The 14,253-nt window shown below is 37.1% G+C and overlaps 1 protein-coding gene across 2 annotated transcripts in view; it reads left to right on the forward strand.

Annotated features, from left to right (window-relative positions):
- The window catches only part of LAMA2 (laminin subunit alpha 2), a 694,677-nt gene that overhangs the window by 195,149 nt on the left and 485,275 nt on the right, over positions 1-14,253 (forward strand). The window lies entirely within an intron of this gene.

Genomic DNA, 14,253 nt, shown 5'->3' on the forward strand with positions numbered 1-14,253 from the left:
AAAATATTGCAAAATGTATCCTGAGTTTGGCCACTTCTCATCTGTACCACTACCACCCTAACCTAAGACACCATAATCTCTCACTTGGACTACTAGACCAGTCCCCTAACTAGTCTGCCTGCCTTCCCATTCCCTATTTATAACCTCCTCACCAAGCAGCAGTCACAGTAATCTTTTAAAAATATATGTTGGATGTTATCGTCTCATTGCTCAAAATTCTACAATGATTTTCTGACTTACAGAAAACAGAATCCACACTTCTTGCCACATCCTGTAGAACCTGCACGACCAGGCTCTTGTGTGCTTCTCCAACATCATAGCTGACAAGGATCTGTTGCTGCTATTTTAGTCTAGCCACATTGGCCTTCTTGAGATAAATCAAGTTCATTTCTGCATCAGGCTCTTTATATGTCCTATTTCCTTTGCCTTATATGCTCTTTTGTCAGATCTTGATGTGGCTTCATCTGTCATGTCCCTGGTTTCTGCTCAATTCAAAACTTTTCTCTGATCATCATCTATTTATAGAAATCCCTACCTAAAATTGCATTATTGATTCATTTATCTTGTCTGTTGCAGTGGAGTCCTGGCAGATGTTGAACAGTTGATTCTCTGGGGGAACAAAAAAGCCTTGATTTGTAGTGTTGGCCAGTGTTCATGGTGTAAATATTCACATCGGGACTGATTTCAAGCTACCAACATGATTTCACTAAACAAGGAATTAGGAAGAGATAAACACAAATGGCTTTTAAAAAAATTGAAGTATGTTTGACAGACAACATTGTGTAAATTTGATATGTACATGTTAATTTCATACATGTATATTTAATGATATGAGTGCCATTATGGCAATAATTAATATCTCTATCATACTATATAACTATCATTTATTTTGAGTGGTTGTAATAATTATGGTTTCTTTGTAAGTTTGTTGATTATAATGCTGTATTGTCTGTGTTCACCATATTGTACGTTCGATCTGTAAGACTTAATTTGCCACACGATGGAAGTTTGTACCTTAAACCACATCTGTCCTATTCCTTTACTCCCCATCCCCTAGTAACCACCATTTAACTTTCTGTTTTTACTAGCTTGGCTCTTTTAGATTCTATATATAAGTGATATCATATAGTGCTTGTCTTTCTCTGTGTGACTTTTCTAACTTAGCATAATGTAGTACTCAAGGTCATCCATGTTGTTGCAAATGGCAGGACGTCCTTCCTTCTCATGGAGAAATAACAGTCTATTGTGTGTTATGTGTATGTATGTATATATGTATAAAATCTCTTCTTTATGTATTTATCCATCAGTGGGCACTTAGGTTGTTTCCATATTTTGATTATTGTGAATAATTCTGCAGTAAAGACAGGAGTGCATATATCTCTTCATTACTCTGTTTTCAGTTCCTTTGGGTATATACTCAGATATGGAATTGCTAGATCATATGCTAAATGTGTTTTTAATTTTTGAGGAATCTCCATGTTGTTTATCCAATTTATATTTCCACCAACAGAGTACAAGAGTTCCCTTTGCTCCACATCTTTACCAAAATTGACTTTTGAAAGTCAGTGCAGGCTGGCTCCAGCACACTCCTGGTGTGTTGTCTGTTTTTCTGAGCCACCAGAGAATCCCCATGTAATCCCCATGAGACAACAATTTTGCTATCCTCATTGCTGTATTTCAACTCTTAGGTTAAGGGCTGACACAACAAATAATGTTTGTCTTCATGATATTTGTAGAATAAATGAATCAGTGAACTAATTTATATATCATTATGTGAGCCTTTAAAATATGTATGGAAGTACAGAATTTTAGAATCCATAATAGGAATCTTGGAACAAAAAAGGGAGAGTAACACTAGCGCAAGTGAATTTGACTCCAGGTACAACTGTCTTTCCCATCCTTCTTAATCAAGTCATCCCTGTTCTCATTTGAATATATTCTTTTAAGCCTCTAAATAGATTACTGAGAATGTGGACATTGAAATGTATTCTGTTTATATTTAAATAATTCCATTTATGTTTAGTCCGCAAAAATTTACCTTAAGTTATTCCAGTATGTTGTGTTCTTTAAGCACTTGATGTATTTTTAAAGGGTTGTCCATGTCAATAATATATACAATTCAAATCATGACCTTCGTTTGGTTTGTACTATTATATTAAAGTGACCTAGACACACAAAGGATTAGACTAAAAATTGTTAGTGCTTATACAGCTATTCTTCATTTCTTTCACTTCTTGATACTTGATAGTGTGCTATGCTGAAAAGGCAAACAATGGGAAAAGGTCTCCTTCACACACACAGTATGGTAAAATCTGCATTCAATAAGTAACTGTATTTACTTCCTGCTGTTCATGGTCACTATTTGTAATACCGTATTTATACTCACTGTAGACATGAAGCCTGGAAAAGAAAAAAGTTCCTCAGTCTTCATACCTCTTATAATGCTTTGCTAATAGCTGCAGTTATTTTGCAGTAATCCATAGTAGAGTATGGAGAAGGCTATGGCACTCCACTCCAGTACTCTTGCCTGGAAAATCCCATGGACGGAGGAGCCTGGTGGGCTGCAGTCCATGGGGTTGCTAAGAGTCGGAACTGACTGAGCGACTTCACTATCACTTTTCACTTTCATGCAATGGAGAAGGAAATGGCAACCCACTCCAGTGTTCTTGCCTGGAGAATCCCAGGGACGGGGGAGCCTGATGGGATGCTGTCTATGGGTCGCACAGAGTCAGACACGACTGAAGCGACTTAGCATAGTAGAGTGTAATAGTTGCTCAGTTGTGTCTGACTCTGAGACCCCATGGACTGTAGCCTGCCAGTCTGCTCTGTCCATGGAATTCTCCAAGAAGGAATACTGGAGTGGGTTGCCATTTCCTTCTCCAAGTCCACAGTATGTTTAAGTTTAATGGAATCTTGGCTTAGTAATGAAGCACTTCATTAAAGTGCTGTTTATAGTGTTTCTATTCACAGTGTTTCTATCCCATATATGCTTATGGTAGAATTGTATGGATGTTCTGCTCTCATCCATTCTCTGCTGTTTAGACAGATTCAGTTTATAGTGTCAGATTTTACTCTTGATGATTTTGTAGTTTTATCATTTGACGTTGAATAATTGTAGTCAGTCAAACTGTGTAAGAAGCTGTATGGATTCTGTTTTATGCCTTGGGTATCATAAATGAGATCGAGTTTGATTCCATATTGATGAAATACTACTTCTGTTTCTCTGAGATATATTGTTCTTTACAATTTGTTTCTAGACATTGTGATTAAATGTTCTATTGGATAGCAATTTCAGTATCAGAGTACAATGACATTTTGCCATGCTTTAAATGGAAATGTGTGTAGGCTTTTTCTAGTGAAGGCTTTTATATAAATTAATCATGTTCAGGGCTGATAGAATGTTCACAGCAGGACATGTAGTATTACAGAAAATGTCCAAAGCCATTTGTTCTTTTTCAGGACAACTATAACCATGACTTTTTGTGACATTCATAATCTGCTTAATTGGATGAATTTCAGTGTCAAAAAATTGTTCTATGTCACTTTTTAAACTTTTTTTACCTCCCTCCTGTGCTGAGTCATAATTTGATTAGACTTGATTTTCCTCTAGGGGGTGAGAGTTTAAAAAAAAAAAAAAACAACTTTCTACTTTGGTGCAGCCAATTAATTAGTTATGCATGGAAAGGTTTGGAAAAATCAATGAGCAGTCAAACTTGATGACGGAGTAAAACAGGTTTGTGAAGGCAGCATAGAGAAGACAGTGGAATTCCCAAAGTGTTAACTGGGCCCCATGGATTCTTTCAGAGCTTTGGAAATCCAGCTCAGCACTTCATAAATCATTTTTGCCTTGACACACCAAAGTTCTATGATGACTTGGTACATATCTAACCCACTAAAAATCAAGAGCTATCTAACCAAGATTGCCAGGAGAAATATCAGTAACCTCAGATATTCAGATGACACTACCCTAATGGCAGAAAGTGACGAACTAAAAAGCCTCTTGATGAAAGTGAAAGAGGAGAGTGAAAAGGTTGGCTTAAAGCTCAACATTCGGAAAACTAAGATCATGGCATCTGGTCCCATCACTTCATAGGAAATAGATGGGGAAACAGTGGAAACAGTGTCAGACTTTATTTTTGGGGGCTCCAAAATCATTGCAGATGGTGACTGCAGGCATGAAATTAAAAGACGCTTACTCCTTGGAAGGAAAGTTATGACCAACCTAGATAGCATATTCAAAAGCAGAGACATTACTTAGCCAACAAAGGTCCATCTAGTCAAGGCTATGGTTTTTCCAGTGGTCATGTATGGAAGTGAGAGTTGGACCAGGAAGAAAGCTGAGTGCCAAAGAATTGATGCTTTTGAACTGTGGTGTTGGAGAAGACTCTTGAGAGTCCCTTGGACTGCAAGGAGGTTCAACTAGTCCATCCTAAAGGATATCAGTCCTGGGTGTTCATTGGAAGGACTGATGCTGAAGCTGAAACTCCACTACTTTGGCCACCTCATGTGAAGAGTTGACTCATTGGAAAAGACCCTGATGCTGGGAGGGATTGGGGGCATGAGGAGAAGGGGACGACAGAGGATGAGATGGCTGGATGGAATGACTGACTCGATGGACATGAGTTTGGGTAAACTCTGGGAGTTGGTGATGGACAGGGAGGCCTGGTGTGCTGCGATTCATGGGGTCGCAAAGAGTCGGACATGACTGAGTGACTGAATTGAACTGAACTGAGGCAGGATAAAAAGAGCAAAGAATTTGCAGGGTGGATTTTGTAAGAACTTTGTCTGTGTCCTCTTGGAATGGTACCCTTTCATACATATTTGTCATAACTGTTGGCATTCAGTCTATAGAAAATGTCCATACAGTTAAATGAGTGGCATCTATCCTTATTTTAAAATCTTAGGGAAAAGGATACCAGGCTCTGCCGATCTCTCATTTTCATTTCATTTACACTTCATGCTTCACTGGCAAGTTAAGTCATCTGTTTAAAATCTGGGGTAAAGGCCGCTTGACAAACCTCAACAGAATTCTCTTTTTTGCAGATTTTCATTTCAGAGGGAAAATACGTGAGTTAGACATATATAAGACTGTTATCTTGGTAGCAGTTCCCAAGGAAATTGGGAATGATGAAGGATATGTCATTTGTACTTATTAATATTGAATGGTGCTAGATAAGTTCACTCTTCAGGTGCTTGTAGAAATCACTCTTGTGGATCCTTAAATTATTTCAGAGGTGGCATTCCATTTTTGATCACCTATTCTGTTGAATTTTAAAAATAATTTATAATCTATTATGTGTAAGGCATTAAAAGACATCTGTAAAATATTCTACAGTTTCTACTGTTAGCAGCCTATATCTTAGTTTTGATGTTAAAACAAGGGCAAAATTAATTTTTTACAAAGCAAAATTAAGTTGTTATCAAAGATGTCAATTTTTTAGAAATATAAAATGGGACATGAGAATGTGGTTAGATTAGAAATTGATATATGGGAGGGGTGTTCAGGATGGGGAACACATGTATACCCATGGCGATTCATGTTGATGTATGGCAAAATCAATACAATATTGTAAAGTAATTAGCCTCCAATTAAAATAAATAAATTTATATTAAAAAAAATTGATATATGGGAAATATCTGTGTGAAGGAATTACTTGAAATAGTCATAGACATGGAATGTATTATTGTACAAAAGCAAAATTTATTATTGTACAAAAACTAGATCTCTAAAATTCATCCATAATTTACTAGTCATGTGAAATGGAACAAGTTACCTAATGTACTGGTTTTCCATTGCTGTCATAACAGGTTGCCACAGATTTAGTGGCTTAACACAAATTTATTATCTTATATATTTATAATAGGTTAGAAGTCTGACATGAGTCTCATTGTCCTAAGGTCAGGTGTGGGCAAGGTCATATTCCCTTTTGAAGGTTCTAGAAAGAAATTCATGTCCTTGATTTTTCCAACTTCTGAAGATTGCCTGTATTCCTTGGCTTGTGTTCCCTTCCTTCGTCTTCAAAACCAGAAATGGGATGGGGCCATGTTCCATCACTCTGCCCACCTCTTTCACTTCCCTCATTTATTTTTAAGGATCCTTGTGATAATTTCGGGCTCACTTATACAATTCAGCATTATCATTACATCTCAAGGTCTTTAACTAAATCATATCTACAAAAGTCCCTCTGACATGTAAGATAATGTATACAAAGTTCCAAGGATTAAGATATAGACATTGTCGAGGGGTCATTATTCTTTGTACTACACAGATTAGCATTAACTCTCTCATTTCAATTTCTAATCAGTTCCTACCTGTCTGATAGAAATCTTGTTAGCAGAGACAAATTTGTGCAGGCTGACGTGCTTGGCGAAAGCAAGGCACTAAATATAATGCTACTTTTCCCAAGAAAAGATTATTAGGATATAGAATACTGGGATACAGCTTAATGAAATAAATTCAAATGAAAATAACCCACAGCAGGCACACCCCCCACAGTGCTCTCTTCTGAATATTATTTTGTCTTCTTGCTCTCCTCTCCTATTGTTTACTTTCCATTTTGGGAAAAATGTCATCTTAGGAAAACATGTTTTTCTTTTTTTAAAAAAATCCCTGAATTACAAATAAATATCATTTTTCCAAAGATAAAGGGAATTTCAGATGGGGGAGAGCAGTATAGTCAAAGGCTATAGAGATTTCAAAGAAGATGAGGTTGGAGAAACAAAACATGTATTTTCTCACCAGGTAACTCTTTTGAAAATAATTCAAGTAGGGTGTTGAGTGGTGCATGCGCTGTAGAGGGTTAAATAGAGAAGAGGTGCTAAGGTGATAAACAGTGGAGGTTACAGACTACTCTTACGAAAGTCCCTAGAGAAGGACAAGGAAGCTGGGCAGTATATAAGCATGAAAATAGCTGATGCTATTTCATTTGTAATAGCTAAAATTGAATAAGTGTTAAGTGACTCTGATCTGTTGAAAGAATTCATGAGCCAAGATCAGAAAGCTTCATCTGTCTTTGATTTGTTATTCTCTGCTGTTAACATTATATGTCCAACTCCTCTCATTACTACAAATCTTTGCTATTATTCCCCAAATGCTTTGAACTAGAGTGATTCATTCATGTCTGCACTGTCATAAATTGAAGAAGGCTAGGTTCTTCTTACCCTGGTAACTATAGAAGCACAAAAACAAAGGCAATGCTGGGTATTTCTCCAGGGTGAATAATTTTTAGAAGGGAGGCTTTAAACTGTCACATTTCTGATTGTCTGTGATTCACACCAATATTGTGTTCTGTGATGGCTTCATTGAAAGGACTGTCATGTTCTATGGGGGACTCAGCCTACCTGCTCTTTTACCAGTGGCTGGTGTGAAAGCCATGCTGTGCCAATGACTTGTTCACAGGAGGCAGGTCAATCTTTTGAAACCATGGATTGTTTCAGATGAGAGAGAAATATGTGAGGAGAGAATAGATGTCAAGGGCAGTGCTGAAGAGAAGGAAAACGCTTGTCTGAGTTTTACCTGCAGCTGACATTGTTAAAAATGATAGCAACTTAATGAAGCATGGAGCACTAAATGCATTAATAAGCCAAGGGAGGACTTTGCTCATTGCAATTTGGATTCTATTTATTCGTGTTCCTGGTTTTCTAAGACAGGACTAAAATTTGGGGCCAGCAATGCCCTTTAGACTTGATAATTAATTTGAAAGAATTAAGATACATTTCTTAAGCTCTGAATGCAATGTAGTTGCAGTATGAATCAGAATTAATCATTTATCAAGACAGTAAACCTATTTTACTGTTACAAACAAATATTTGCTTTTTAAGAGCAAGCACTGAATTACCAATAGTGTAAAATCATTATGTAAGAGAGTCATTTGTTTATTAAAATGAAATGTATTAGTAATCTTTTTAAAAGCTCTGATTATGATAATTTCCCAACATACACAGAAGTATAGAGTAGAATACTCTAGACCCACATAACTGATACCCACCTGTAAAAATTAAATCATGGCCCTTCCTGTTTCAATTCTACGTTTATCCATACCCCATCCCACTCACCAGATTAAGTGAGTGAAGTGAAGTCACCCAGTCATTTCTGACTCTTTGTGACCCCATGGACTGTAGCCTAACAGGCTCCTCTGTCCATGGGATTTTCCAGGCAAGAGTACTGGAGTGGGTTGCCATTTCCTTCTCCAGGGGATCTTCCTGACCCAGGGATAGAACCCGGGTCTCCAGCATTTTAGGCAGTCTCTTTACCGTCCGAGCCACCTTATTTGGAAGCAAATCCCATGCATATTACATCCTCTACATCCTCTATAATTCAGTATATATCACTGAACTTTACAGCTCTTTAGTAAACAAAATCATTGTCATACCTAAAAATACTATTATTCTTCTTTAATAATAACAAATATTCAGTCAGTATTAAAATACATCACATTTGCCTCTCAAGCTTTAAACAGTTGATTGAATCAGGATGTACCTGAAGTCACATACTGCATTTATTTGATATCTCTCTTAAGGTCTCTTGATCTATAACCTCATTATTTTTTATTGTCTTGCAATTTATTTTTTGAAGAAGCCATACTGTTTGGGTAGTAAAGATTCTCACATCCTGAATTTTGTTAATTGTATCCCTGTGGTGCTGTTTTCATGGTCCTTAGATACCTTATTTCCTGTAAACTGATAGTTAAATGTAGAGACTCACTCTGATTTGGGTTCACATTTTTGGCAAATTACTTTATAGATGGTGCTGTATCCTTCCATTACATTGCAGAAAATATCCAGGTGTCTCTCTTTTGGAAACGTTAGTGGCCATTTTGACAGTTAGTGGTCATCACAGATTCATCATTTCAAAAAAGGTCCTTTTAGTAAACTGCAACATCCTGTATAATTGAGTTTTCTACAGGTTGATTTTTTTTCATTTAATAATATATTCCTGCATCCATTGCTCTTTCTTATTAGGTTCTCTTGGCTATTCTTACTTGTTAATTTTTTCAAATCAGCTTTACAATAAACTTATCCAGTTCTAGGGACTAATAATAAAAATTGTATTGATTTAGATTTGTATATTAACTTAGAGCTGAAAAGTAACTCATGTTATTTTTGAGAACGAGAGGTTGAGATTTTCTTTATTACATAATGAAGTGGAACTGTCCTTCAAATACTTTCCCATGGATAGTTAGGCATTGATTAAAACTCTTCTCAAAAAACAAATTCAGCAAATGAACATTTTATCTTCAGAAGATTATCTTTAGTCATCCAGTTAGATTATTATTTCTTAGAAATTAGATAATGATAGAGTGATTCATTTTCATATGTATAAACTTTATATGAGCTTAATGTGAGTATAAAAAAGTCTGTTTTAATTGAGGGCAAAGTATTTCTGTTTCTCTGAAAACAGAGGAGCCACTTACCCTGAGGTGAAATGGCACATTTGCTTACCTACAACTCATTAAATTCACACTCAGCAACTGTAGTGTACACTGAGGAGAGGGGAAATGTAATTGCCCTGTACATTACAACTGAGTGACAATTACAAATCATTTCAGTCTTTGAAATTATTGTCAGTAAATTTGTTTTTTTTTTTTTTTTCCTCTAATTTTATTTTATTTTTAAACTTTACATAATTGTATTAGTTTTGCCAAATATCAAAATGAATCCGCCACAGGTATACATGTGTTCCCCATCCCGAACCCTCCTCCCTCCTCCCTCCCCATACCATCCCTCTGGGCCGTCCCAGTACACCAGCCCCAAGCATCCAGCATCATGCATCAAATCTGGACTGGCAACTCGTTTCCTACATGATATTTTACATGTTTCATTGCCATTCTCCCAAATCTTCCCACCCTCTCCCTCTCCCACAGAGTCCATAAGACTGTTCTATACATCAGTGTCTCTTTTGCTGTCTCGTACACTGGGTTATTGTTACCATCTTTCTAAATTCCATATATATGCGTTAGTATACTGTATTACACTGAGAAAACCAGAAGGGAAAGAGACACGTGTACCCCAATGTTCATCGCAGCACTGTTTATAATAGCCAAGACATGGAAGCAACCTAGATGTCCATCAGCAGATGAATGGATAAGAAAGCTGTGGTACATATACACAATGGAGTATTACTCAGCCATTAAAAAGAATACATTTGAATCAGTTCTAATGAGGTGGATGAAACTGGAGCCTATTATACAGAGTGAAGTAAGCCAGAAGGAAAAACATAAATACAGTATTGTCAGTAAATTTGAAGGGACAGGCAGACAAGGAGGTTATCCCATATGGACTCCCCACCAATCCTAGGTTTATTGAAGTAAGTGTAAATTTGCAAGGGACATAAAACTCACCCAAAAAGTAATAATTGAAGTCATTTGTAGGTTAACTGCTTTAAGTTTTAAACTTAAAGCATCATTTAAAAGCTTCTATTGTTTAGTTCAGTTCATTGGTTCAGTCATGTCCAACTCCTTGCGACCCCATGGACTGCAGTACGCAAGGCCTCCCTGTCCATTACCAACTCCCGGAGTTTACTCAAACTCATGTCCATTAAGTAGGTGATGCCATCCAACCATCTCATCCTCTGTCGTCCCCTTCTCCTCCTGCCTTCAATCTTTCCCAGCATCAGGGTCTTTTCAAATGAGTCAGTTCTTCACATCAGGTGGCTAAAGTATTGGAGTTTCAGCTTCAGCATTCCAATGAATATTCAGGACTGATTTCCTTTAGGATGGAATGGTTGGATCCCCTTGCAGTCTAAGGGACTCTCAAGATTCTTCTCCAACACCACAGTTCAAAAGCATCAATTCTTCGGTGCTCAGCTTTCTTTATAGTCCAACTCTCACATCTATTGTTTAACCTTGATCCAATAGGTCCATAATAGTATTTTCAAAATCTGTATAGTGATTTCTTCAGGTAATTTTTAAGATTATAGTGAGCCACTTGTTTCCTGTGATTGCTTAGAAATTTTTGCTGGGAAGTAAAAATTTGGTTAAGCTTCCCAGATGGCACAATGGTAAAGAATGTGCCCACCAATGCAAAATACATAGGAGACAAGGGTTCTATCCCTGGGTTGGGAAGATCCCTTGAAGTAAGAAATAGCAACTCACTCCAGTTTTCTTGCCTGGAAAATTTCATAGAAATCGGAGCCTGGTGGGGTCACAGAGAGTCAAACATGATTAAGCATGCACCCCCCCCCCCCCACACACACACAAGAATTTGGTTAGGGCTTCCCTGGTTGCTCTGCCAATGCAGGAGACACAGGTTTGATCCCTGGAGAAGGAAAAGGCACCCCATTCCAGTATTCTTCCCTGGGAAACCCCATGGACAGAGGAGTCTGGCAGTCTATAGTCCATGGGGTTACAAAGAGTTGGACAGGACTTAGAAGCTAAACAACAACAAAAGAATTTGGTTACATGTGTTTTGGTAGGGTGGGTCTTTGAGTGAAGCCTCTATTAAACTCAGACTTTAGATGAATTTCCTGCATTCAGCCCCACTTCTCACCCCTGCTTCTGGCCAGACCTGCTTTCGTGAGTTTCTGCTGGTCTTGACCCAGGGCAACAGCCACTCTCAGTACTTTAGGCCATGATCTCTGCTCTCCCTCTACAGCTGACTCCTATGGACCTTCCAGAAAAAAATAATGAACCTACCTCATCCTCTTTGTTGTTATTATTATTTTTTTAATTTACTTATCTTTCTTTTAGGTCTCAGTTGAAAGATCAGCTAATTATATGAACTATCAACTCAAACACAGAGACGTGTGTGTGTTTCTGTAAAGCTTTCCAGATTATTCTAGTGGGTACAAAGCTTGAAACTCTTGATTCCAAGGATCCTTTTTGGTTCGATATTGTATAGTTCTCATTGCTTTCTGAACACCAACATACCTGTGTAAATGAATGAGTATCTGACGTACATAATGCTAGAATTAATAATACACAGAAGTGTCCAAAACATTTTAGAGATGGCATCGAGTTTGTGGAAATGTTTAAATTCATAACACTGGCAAGAGCAGGCATTAGAATATTGCAGAGCCTCTTTCACAATTAAGCAGTTTTGTTATGTGGACAGCTATTTGCTATAGGGAGTTCACAGAGAGACAGCATTAGAGGGATAAAGGTGGAGCTTATCAGTGGCAGAAGTTAGAAGGCCATGTGTTTTTCTCTTGACAAATTAGGAAATAGAAATGGAAGAGAGTAATTCAGGTTAAGTTCTGTGAGAAAGATGAAGTACCATCTTCCACAGAGAGTGAAAGTGAAAAAGTTGCTTAGTCGTGTCTGACTCTGTGCGACCCCATAGACGGCAGCCCACCAGGCTCCCCCGTCCCTGGGATTCTCCAGGCAAGAACACTGGAGTGGGTTGCCATTTCCTTCTTCAATGCATGAAAGTGAAAAGTGAAAGTGAAGTCGCTCAGTCGTGTCTGACTCTTAGCGACCCATGAACTGCAGCCTACCAGGCTCCTCCGTCCATGGATTTTCCAGGCAAGAGTACTGGAGTGGGGTGCCATCGCCTTCAGGAACATCTAATTTAATGCTACATTCGTGACATATGATTGTGATTTCATGATATTTTATTATGTGATGCACAAATGAAATGTGAAATAGAAAGTTCTCTATGTTACTGTAAACTGTCAAACATTTGGCCTTATTTCAAAAGTTATTTGGAATTTTTTAGCCACCAGTATGTAAAAAGTACCCTCCTACAACAAAAAAATTGGATATAGTGTATTGAGATCTATGATTCCTAGAGCCTAGCCGTCTTAGTATTTTTATGCTTATCATAAGGTATTTGCTTGCCTTGCTGCATCTCATACAGACTTTTTTTTTCCACCTGGAAATAAGATTTTATAACTAGTGATTTTGAAGAGTCTTTATGCTGAAAACACAAGGCAGAATTAATTAAAGTAACATAGGTACACTAGAGAATTATTCTGTTGAAATCATTAAAAATTTGGCATACTTAGAAATATAGTTAGAATTTTTACAGTCTTTTTCTGACACAGTCAAAGAATACTTCTATTCATTGTGTTTTTCAATAATGCTGTCTACCAGATTTTAAAAAGTTTATTCAGAATACTACATGCCAACTAATTTAATTAATTTTGCATGAAATGTGAAAGAATCCATAGAAAATAAATGAAAGAAGGATATTATTTTGAAATGAGGTGACTTTAATATTCTTGAAGGCAATGACTGCTTTTCCATGTCACTTAATGCTGGCTGTTATATTGAATTATAGAAAGAGTCTGTGCGGTTTCTAGTACAACTTCTTTTTTAGAGCCAACACAGAAGCTCTGAAGTCATAAATCCATGTTGTAGCTCCAAGACAATTTGGCCTTTTCCTATATTTGCTTGCTGAGTTGTTTCTAAACAAAGTTCTTTATCCATACATCAGTGTGTCTTTATTTTTCTTATTTGTACCTGCAATCTGTAATTATGCTTTGATATTTCTCTTTTGGTTTTCCACTAAAAAAAAACTGTGCACTTTTTCTTTTTCTGGATGGAAATTTGCTAATTTAAAACATTTATAGAGATTCTTTTTTCCAAAGAGCACATAGTACTTTATTATCTCTTCCATGGTTCTTACTTTGAAAAAGATACACTATGGAACAGAGGGTAAAATAGTTTAAGAAATTTTCTCAACTCATAGAGATATTAATTGAATGAACATGCAAGAAATGTATGTCTTAGTTCCTGCAAGTGACAAAATATGCTGGTTTACTGGAATTCAAGTTCGAACAAACAGAAAGAATAGTATTAATCTAGTAAGAAGTCATATGGAAACATGTACACTGTTTTGATTATTCAATTAAAACTAATAAAATGGAGTATTATTCAGCCATTAAAAAGAATACATTTGAATCAGTTCTAATGAGATGGATGAAACTAGAACCTATTATACAGAGTGAAGTAAGCCAGTAAGAAAAATACCAATACAGTATACTAACGCATATATATGGAATTTAGAAAGATGGTAACAATAACCCTGTGTACGAGACAGCAAAAGAGACACTGATGTATAGATCAGTCTTATGAACTCTGTGGGAGGGGGAGAGGGTGGGGAGATTTGGGAGAATAGCATTGAAACATGTATAATATCATGTATGAAACGAGTTGCCAGTCCAGGTTCGATGCACGATACTGGATGCTTGGGGCTGGTGCACTGGGACGACCCAGAGGGAGGGTATGGGGAGGGAGGAGGGAGGAGGGTTCAGGATGGGGAACACAGGTATACCTGTGGCGGATTCATTTTGATATTTGGCAAAACTAATAC

The sequence above is a fragment of the Bos indicus genome, chromosome 9 (genome assembly GCF_029378745.1).
Source record: "Bos indicus isolate NIAB-ARS_2022 breed Sahiwal x Tharparkar chromosome 9, NIAB-ARS_B.indTharparkar_mat_pri_1.0, whole genome shotgun sequence".
Taxonomy (NCBI): Eukaryota; Metazoa; Chordata; class Mammalia; order Artiodactyla; family Bovidae; genus Bos; species Bos indicus.